Consider the following 10,000-nt stretch of genomic DNA (forward strand, 5'->3'; position numbering starts at 1 on the left):
GGGCCGCGCCGCCCGCCGGACTCTCAGGAGGATAAGAGAAACGACTTTTTCCGGACAGCCTCCGCCGCCGCCCATTGGGGGTGGACCGGAGCAACGCAGCAGCGAGCGACGGGGGTCCAGTGGTAGGACAGCTGGGAACAACATCGCGCGTAGCGCGGGGAGCCGGCTATGGTCTCGCTATGAGGTCCGCGCCGAGGCTTTCGACGCGGCCCCGGGAATGGTCGACCCGCAAGCCGAAGGAGCCTGAACCTCCAAGCGCCGGCGCGAGGCCGGGGCCGGTGGGGGCCCTCCGAAGGCGGGTCTTGGTTGCATATCGGTCAGTGGTTGTGTTGGTGCGACCTGTAAGGAGGGAAAAAGACTCGAATGGTCTCGCCGTCTCGCAGTGAGACATAGGGGGGGGTCGACCCGCAAGCCGAAGGAGCCTGAACCTCCAAGCGCCGGCGCGGGGGCCGGGGCCGGTGGGGGCCCTCCGAAGGCGGGTCTTAAGTTGCATATCGGTCAGTTTGTGTATGGGTGCGATGTGGAGGGGGACATATTCGAAAGTGCGGAGCTCCGCCGTCAGAGGCCGGGTTTTCGCCCGGGGTATCCGCCCCGGGCGCCTCTCGGGCGGCCTTCCCAACTGCCGTCGACCGCCCGGAGGGGGAAACAGAAAATATTCGAAAGTGCGGAGCTCCGCCGTCAGAGGCCGGGTTTTCGCACGGGGTATCCGCCCCGGGCGCCTCTCGGGCGGCCTTCCCAACTGCCGTCGACCGCCCGGAGGGGGAAACAGAAAATATTCGAAAGTGCGGAGCTCCGCCGTCAGAGGCCGGGTTTTCGCACGGGGTATCCGCCCCGGGCGCCTCTCGGGCGGCCTTCCCAACTGCCGTCGACCGCCCGGAGGGGGAAACAGAAAATGTTCGAAAGTGCGGAGCTCCGCCGTCAGAGGCCGGGTTTTCGCACGGGGTATCCGCCCCGGGCGCCTCTCGGGCGGCCTTCCCAACTGCCGTCGACCGCCCGGAGGGGGAAACAGAAAATGTTCGAAAGTGCGGAGCTCCGCCGTCAGAGGCCGGGTTTTCGCACGGGGTATCCGCCCCGGGCGCCTCTCGGGCGGCCTTCCCAACTGCCGTCGACCGCCCGGAGGGGGAAACAGAAAATATTCGAAAGTGCGGAGCTCCGCCGTCAGAGGCCGGGTTTTCGCACGGGGTATCCGCCCCGGGCGCCTCTCGGGCGGCCTTCCCAACTGCCGTCGACCGCCCGGAGGGGGAAACAGAAAATATTCGAAAGTGCGGAGCTCCGCCGTCAGAGGCCGGGTTTTCGCACGGGGTATCCGCCCCGGGCGCCTCTCGGGCGGCCTTCCCAACTGCCGTCGACCGCCCGGAGGGGGAAACAGAAAATATTCGAAAGTGCGGAGCTCCGCCGTCAGAGGCCGGGTTTTCGCACGGGGTATCCGCCCCGGGCGCCTCTCGGGCGGCCTTCCCAACTGCCGTCGACCGCCCGGAGGGGGAAACAGAAAATATTCGAAAGTGCGGAGCTCCGCCGTCAGAGGCCGGGTTTTCGCACGGGGTATCCGCCCCGGGCGCCTCTCGGGCGGCCTTCCCAACTGCCGTCGACCGCCTGGAGGGGGAAATAGAAAATATTCGATAGTGCGGAGCTCCGCCGTCAGAGGCCGTTCCAGTGCTTTTGGGTGGCTGGAAACACCCTCACGATGGTCTGATTATACTCTTAGGGGCCTCCCCTGTGTCGCCCTGGAGGTCACCCATTCAAAACATGCTCACCTATATACGTTTCGGAAAGTATTTTGGTGAACGCTCACTTTCTAAGCCTTTTAGCCTTCTTGACCCCCTAACTCCCCATATCTGGTTTACCTACTACAGCGCCCCTAACGACCAAAATCGGTACTGCATACCCCTGGTACCCCCGCCATTGAAAATGAATGGGGGAATTTTTTTAATTTCTCAATCCGGCCAGGAGGCCTCTTTTTCGGCCACGCTCGGCCGGCGAGCCGGTCCGCTCTTTACCCCTGGTACCCCCAGCCCTACCCCTGGTACCTCCCCCATTGAAAATGAATGGCGACCCCTGGTACCCCCAGCAACACCCCTGGTACCCTCAGCCTTACCCCTGGTACCCTCAGCTCAACCCCTGGTACCCCCAGCCTAACCCCTGGTACCCTCAGCGGCACCCCTGGTACCCTCAGCAACACCCCTGGTACCCCCAGCCAGCTTCGCCCCTGGTACCCTCAGCCTTACCCCTGGTACCCTCAGCCCAACCCCTGGTACCCTCAGCCCAACCCCTGGTACCCCCAGCCAGCTTCGCCCCTGGTACCCTCAGCCTTACCCCTGGTACCCCCAGCCTTACCCCTGGTACCTCCAGCCTAACCCCTGGTACCTCCAGCCTTACCCCTGGTACCTCCAGCCTTACCCCTGGTACCATCCAGCCTTACCCCTGGTACCTCCAGCCTTACCCCTGGTACCTCCAGCCGTACCCCTGGTACCCTCAGCCTTACCCCTGGTACCCTCAGCCTTACCCCTGGTACCCTCAGCCTTACCCCTGGTACCCTCAGCCGCACCCCTGGTACCCTCAGCGGCACCCCTGGTACCCTCAGCCTTACCCCTGGTACCCTCAGCCGCACCCCTGGTACCCTCAGCGGCACCCCTGGTACCCTCAGCGGCACCCCTGGTACCCTCAGCCGTACCCCTGGTACCCTCAGCCGAACCCCTGGTACCCTCAGCGGCACCCCTGGTACCCTCAGCGGCACCCCTGGTACCCTCAGCGGCACCCCTGGTACCCTCAGCGGCACCCCTGGTACCCTCAGCCGTACCCCTGGTACCCTCAGCGGCACCCCTGGTACCCTCAGCGGCACCCCTGGTACCCTCAGCTGCACCCCTGGTACCCTCAGCGGCACCCCTGGTACCCTCAGCGGCACCCCTGGTACCTCCGCCATTGAAAATGAATGGGCGGCCTTCCCACCTGCCGTCAGCCGCCCGGAGGGGGAAATAGAAAATATTCGAAAGTGCGGAGCTCCGCCGTCAGAGGCCGGCTTTTCGCCCGGGGTATCCGCCCCGGGGCGCCTCTCGGGCGACCTTCCCAACTGCCGTCGGCCGCCCGGAGGGGGAAATTGAAAATATTCGAAAGTGCGGAGCTCCGCCGTCAGAGGCCGGCTTTTCGCCCGAGGTATCCGCCCCGGGGCGCCTCTCGGGCGGCCTTCCCAACTGCCGTCGGCCGCCCGGAGGGGGAAATAGAAAATATTCGAAAGTGCGGAGCTCCGCCGTCAGAGGCCGGCTTTTCGCCCGAGGTATCCGCCCCGGGCGCCTCTCGGGCGGCCTTCCCAACTGCCGTCGGCCGCCCGGAGGGGGAAATAGAAAATATTCGAAAGTGCGGAGCTCCGCCGTCAGAGGCCGGCTTTTCGCCCGAGGTATCCGCCCCGGGCGCCTCTCGGGCGGCCTTCCCAACTGCCGTCGGCCGCCCGGAGGGGGAAATAGAAAATATTCGAAAGTGCGGAGCTCCGCCGTCAGAGGCCGGCTTTTCGCCCGAGGTATCCGCCCCGGGCGCCTCTCGGGCGGCCTTCCCAACTGCCGTCGGCCGCCCGGAGGGGGAAATAGAAAATATTCGAAAGTGCGGAGCTCCGCCGTCAGAGGCCGGCTTTTCGCCCGAGGTATCCGCCCCGGGCGCCTCTCGGGCGGCCTTCCCAACTGCCGTCGGCCGCCCGGAGGGGGAGATAGAAAATATTCGAAAGTGCGGAGCTCCGCCGTCAGAGGCCGGCTTTTCGCCCGAGGTATCCGCCCCGGGCGCCTCTCGGGCGGCCTTCCCAACTGCCGTCGACCGCCCGGAGGGGGAAATAGAAAATATTCGAAAGTGCGGAGCTCCGCCGTCAGAGGCCGGCTTTTCGCCCGAGGTATCCGCCCCGGGCGCCTCTCGGGCGGCCTTCCCAACTGCCGTCGACCGCCCGGAGGGGGAGATAGAAAATATTCGAAAGTGCGGAGCTCCGCCGTCAGAGGCCGGCTCCACGCTTCATTCATCCGACCGAGACGCCTCTCCGCCGGCCACACTCGGCTGCGGGGCCGGCCCGCTCTCCGCCATTGAAAATGAATGGGGGGCATTTTCTCATGCTTTCAATCCGCCTAAGAGGCATCTTTCCCGGCCAACTTTGTGCCCCTGGTACCTCCAGCATCGAGAAAGCATGGTGACTCGTCCGACACATGCCCCCCTATATACGTTTCGGAAAGTATTTTGGTGAACGGTCACTTTCTAAGCCTTTCGCCTTCTTGACCCCCTAACTCCGCATATCTGGTTTACCTACTACAGCGCCCCTAACGACCAAAATCGGTACTGCTACCCCTGGTACCCCCGCCATTGAAAATGAATGGGGGAATTTTTTTAATCCCCCAGGCCGGCCAGGAGGCCCCTTTCCCGGCCAAACTCGCACGCTGGGCCGGCCCGCTCTTTACCCCTGGTACCCCCGCCATTGAAAATGAATGGGGGAATTTTTTTCAATCTCCCAGGCCGGCCAGGAGGGCTCTTTCCCGGCCACACTCGCACGCCGGGCCGGCCCGCTCTTTACCCCTGGTACCCCCAGCTCTACCCCTGGTACCCCCGCCATTGAAAATGAATGGGGGAATTTTTTCAATCTCCCAATCCGACCAAGAGGCCTCTTTTCCGGCCAAACTCGCACGCCGGGCCGGCCCGCTCTTTACCCCTGGTACCCCCAGCTCTACCCCTGGTACCCCCGCCATTGAAAATGAATGGGGGAATTTTTTCAATCTCCCAATCCGACCAAGAGGCCTCTTTTCCGGCCAAACTCGCACGCCGGGCCGGCCCGCTCTTTACCCCTGGTACCCCCAGCTCTACCCCTGGTACCCCCGCCATTGAAAATGAATGGGGGAATTTTTTCAATCTCCCACGCCGGCCAAGAGGCCTTTTTCCCGGGCACGCACGCTCGCCGGGCCGGCCCGCTATTATTAAACTCTCACCCCTGCAAGGAGGCCTTTTTCCCGGGCACGCACGCTCGCGGGGCCGGCCCGCTATTATTAAACTCTCACGCCGGCCAAGAGGCCTTTTTCCCGGGCACGCACGCTCGCCGGGCCGGCCCGCTATTATTAAACTCTCACGCCTGCAAGGAGGCCTTTTTCCCGGGCACGCACGCTCGCCGGGCCGGCCCGCTATTATTGAACTCTCACGCCTGCAAGGAGGCCTTTTTCCCGGGCACGCACGCTCGCGGAGCCGGCCCGCTATTATTAAACTCTCACGCCTGCAAGGAGGCCTTTTTCCCGGGCACGCACGCTCGCGGAGCCGGCCCGCTATTATTAAACTCTCACGCCTGCAAGGAGGCCTTTTTCCCGGGCACGCACGCTCGCGGAGCCGGCCCGCTATTATTAAACTCTCACGCCTGCAAGGAGGCCTTTTTCCCGGGCACGCACGCTCGCGGAGCCGGCCCGCTATTATTAAACTCTCACGCCTGCAAGGAGGCCTTTTTCCCGGGCACGCACGCTCGCCGGGCCGGCCCGCTATTATTAAACTCTCACGCCTGCAAGGAGGCCTTTTTCCCGGGCACGCACGCTCGCCGGGCCGGCCCGCTATTATTAAACTCTCACGCCTGCAAGGAGGCCTTTTTCCCGGGCACGCACGCTCGCCGGGCCGGCCCGCTATTATTAAACTCTCACGCCTGCAAGGAGGCCTTTTTCCCGGGCACGCACGCTCGCCGGGCCGGCCCGCTATTATTAAACTCTCACGCCTGCAAGGAGGCCTTTTTCCCGGGCACGCACGCTCGCCGGGCCGGCCCGCTATTATTAAACTCTCACGCCGGCCAAGAGGCCCTTTTCCCGGGCACGCACGCTCGATGAGCCGGCCCGCTATTATTAAACTCTCACGCCGGCCAAGAGGCCCTTTTCCCGGGCACGCACGCTCGATGAGCCGGCCCGCTATTATTAAACTCTCACGCCGGCCAAGAGGCCTTTTTCCCGGCCACGCACGCTCGCGGAGCCGGCCCGCTATTATTAAACTCTCACGCCTGCAAGGAGGCCTTTTTCCCGGGCACGCACGCTCGCCGGGCCGGCCCGCTATTATTAAACTCTCACGCCGGCCAAGAGGCCCTTTTCCCGGGCACGCACGCTCGATGAGCCGGCCCGCTATTATTAAACTCTCACGCCGGCCAAGAGGCCCTTTTCCCGGGCACGCACGCTCGCCGAGCCGGCCCGCTATTATTAAACTCTCACGCCTGCAAGGAGGCCTTTTTCCCGGGCACGCACGCTCGCCGGGCCGGCCCGCTATTATTAAACTCTCACGCCTGCAAGGAGGCCTTTTTCCCGGGCACGCACGCTCGCCGGGCCGGCCCGCTATTATTAAACTCTCACGCCGGCCAAGAGGCCCTTTTCCCGGGCACGCACGCTCGATGAGCCGGCCCGCTATTATTAAACTCTCACGCCGGCCAAGAGGCCCTTTTCCCGGGCACGCACGCTCGATGAGCCGGCCCGCTATTATTAAACTCTCACGCCGGCCAAGAGGCCCTTTTCCCGGGCACGCACGCTCGATGAGCCGGCCCGCTATTATTAAACTCTCACGCCGGCCAAGAGGCCTTTTTCCCGGCCACGCACGCTCGCGGAGCCGGCCCGCTATTATTAAACTCTCACGCCTGCAAGGAGGCCTTTTTCCCGGGCACGCACGCTCGCCGGGCCGGCCCGCTATTATTAAACTCTCACGCCGGCCAAGAGGCCCTTTTCCCGGGCACGCACGCTCGATGAGCCGGCCCGCTATTATTAAACTCTCACGCCGGCCAAGAGGCCCTTTTCCCGGGCACGCACGCTCGCCGAGCCGGCCCGCTATTATTAAACTCTCACGCCGGCCAAGAGGCCTTTTTCCCGGGCACGCACGCTCGCCGAGCCGGCCCGCTATTATTAAACTCTCACGCCGGCCAGGAGGCATTTTTCCCGGGCACGCACGCTCGCCGTGCAGGCCCGCCATTTGCCTACCACACCGCCGTCTGGCGGACACCAAGCGGTACCGCCGACCCCTCCCGTTGAAAATGAATGGGGGATTTTTTTTCAATCCCCCAAGCCGGCCAAGAGGCCCTTTTCCCGGGCACGCACGCTCGATGAGCCGGCCCGCTATTATTAAACGCTCACGCCTGCAAGGAGGCCTTTTTCCCGGGCACGCACGCTCGCCGGGCCGGCCCGCTATTATTAAACTCTCACGCCGGCCAAGAGGCCTTTTTCCCGGGCACGCACGCTCGATGAGCCGGCCCGCTATTATTAAACTCTTACGCCTGCAAGGAGGCCTTTTTCCCGGGCACGCACGCTCGCCGAGCCGGCCCGCTATTATTAAACTCTCACGCCTGCAAGGAGGCCTTTTTCCCGGGCACGCACGCTCGCAGAGCCGGCCCGCTATTATTAAACTCTCACGCCGGCCAGGAGGCCTTTTTCCCGGGCACGCACGCTCGCCGTGCAGGCCCGCCATTTGCCTACCACACCGCCGTCTGGCGGACACCAAGCGGTACCGCCGACCCCTCCCGTTGAAAATGAATGGGGGATTTTTTTTTCAATCCCCCAAGCCGGCCAAGAGGCCTTTTTCCCGGGCACGCACGCTCGATGAGCCGGCCCGCTATTATTAAACTCTCACGCCGGCCAAGAGGCCCTTTTCCCGGGCACGCACGCTCGATGAGCCGGCCCGCTATTATTAAACGCTCACGCCTGCAAGGAGGCCTTTTTCCCGGGCACGCACGCTCGCCGGGCCGGCCCGCTATTATTAAACTCTCACGCCGGCCAAGAGGCCTTTTTCCCGGGCACGCACGCTCTCCGGGCCGGCCCGCTATTATTAAACTCTCACGCCTGCAAGGAGGCCTTTTTCCCGGGCACGCACGCTCGCCGTGCAGGCCCGCCATTTGCCTACCACACCGCCGTCTGGCGGACACCAAGCGGTACCGCCGACCCCTCCCGTTGAAAATGAATGGGGGATTTTTTTTCAATCCCCCAAGCCGGCCAAGAGGCCTTTTTCCCGGGCACGCACGCTCGCCGGGCCGGCCCGCTATTATTAAACGCTCAGGCCGGCCAAGAGGCCCTTTTCCCGGGCACGCACGCTCGCAGAGCCGGTCCGCTATTATTAAACGCTCACGCCTGCAAGGAGGCCTTTTTCCCGGGCACGCACGCTCGCCGGGCCGGCCCGCTATTATTAAACTCTCACCCCTGCAAGGAGGCCTTTTTCCCGGGCACGCACGCTCGCGGGGCCGGCCCGCTATTATTAAACTCTCACGCCGGCCAAGAGGCCCTTTTCCCGGGCACGCACGCTCGCCGAGCCGGCCCGCTATTATTAAACTCTCACGCCTGCAAGGAGGCCCTTTTCCCGGGCACGCACGCTCGATGAGCCGGCCCGCTATTATTAAACTCTCACGCCTGCAAGGAGGCCTTTTTCCCGGGCACGCACGCTCGCGGGGCCGGCCCGCTATTATTAAACGCTCAGGCCGGCCAAGAGGCCCTTTTCCCGGGCACGCACGCTCGATGAGCCGGCCCGCTATTATTAAACGCTCAGGCCGGCCAAGAGGCCCTTTTCCCGGGCACGCACGCTCGCAGAGCCGGCCCGCTATTATTAAACTCTCACGCCTGCAAGGAGGCCCTTTTCCCGGGCACGCACGCTCGATGAGCCGGCCCGCTATTATTAAACTCTTACGCCTGCAAGGAGGCCTTTTTCCCGGGCACGCACGCTCGATGAGCCGGCCCGCTATTATTAAACTCTCACGCCTGCAAGGAGGCCTTTTTCCCGGGCACGCACGCTCGCGGGGCCGGCCCGCTATTATTAAACGCTCAGGCCGGCCAAGAGGCCCTTTTCCCGGGCACGCACGCTCGATGAGCCGGCCCGCTATTATTAAACGCTCAGGCCGGCCAAGAGGCCCTTTTCCCGGGCACGCACGCTCGCAGAGCCGGCCCGCTATTATTAAACTCTCACGCCTGCAAGGAGGCCCTTTTCCCGGGCACGCACGCTCGATGAGCCGGCCCGCTATTATTAAACTCTCACGCCGGCCAAGAGGCCTTTTTCCCGGGCACGCACGCTCTCCGGGACGGCCCGCTATTATTAAACTCTCACGCCTGCAAGGAGGCCTTTTTCCCGGGCACGCACGCTCGCCGTGCAGGCCCGCCATTTGCCTACCACACCGCCGTCTGGCGGACACCAAGCGGTACCGCCGACCCCTCCCGTTGAAAATGAATGGGGGATTTTTTTTCAATCCCCCAAGCCGGCCAAGAGGCCTTTTTCCCGGGCACGCACGCTCGCCGGGCCGGCCCGCTATTATTAAACGCTCAGGCCGGCCAAGAGGCCCTTTTCCCGGGCACGCACGCTCGCAGAGCCGGTCCGCTATTATTAAACGCTCACGCCTGCAAGGAGGCCTTTTTCCCGGGCACGCACGCTCGCCGGGCCGGCCCGCTATTATTAAACTCTCACCCCTGCAAGGAGGCCTTTTTCCCGGGCACGCACGCTCGCGGGGCCGGCCCGCTATTATTAAACTCTCACGCCGGCCAAGAGGCCCTTTTCCCGGGCACGCACGCTCGCCGAGCCGGCCCGCTATTATTAAACTCTCACGCCTGCAAGGAGGCCCTTTTCCCGGGCACGCACGCTCGATGAGCCGGCCCGCTATTATTAAACTCTCACGCCTGCAAGGAGGCCTTTTTCCCGGGCACGCACGCTCGCGGGGCCGGCCCGCTATTATTAAACGCTCAGGCCGGCCAAGAGGCCCTTTTCCCGGGCACGCACGCTCGATGAGCCGGCCCGCTATTATTAAACGCTCAGGCCGGCCAAGAGGCCCTTTTCCCGGGCACGCACGCTCGCAGAGCCGGCCCGCTATTATTAAACTCTCACGCCTGCAAGGAGGCCCTTTTCCCGGGCACGCACGCTCGATGAGCCGGCCCGCTATTATTAAACTCTCACGCCTGCAAGGAGGCCTTTTTCCCGGGCACGCACGCTCGCCGGGCCGGCCCGCTATTATTAAACTCTCACGCCGGCCAAGAGGCCTTTTTCCCGTGCACGCACGCTCGCCGAGCCGGCC

This window comes from Hippocampus guttulatus, unplaced genomic scaffold (assembly GCF_054856545.1).
Source record: "Hippocampus guttulatus isolate MCC_2025c unplaced genomic scaffold, RoL_Hgut_1.0 HiC_scaffold_59, whole genome shotgun sequence".
Lineage (NCBI taxonomy): Eukaryota > Metazoa > Chordata > Actinopteri > Syngnathiformes > Syngnathidae > Hippocampus > Hippocampus guttulatus.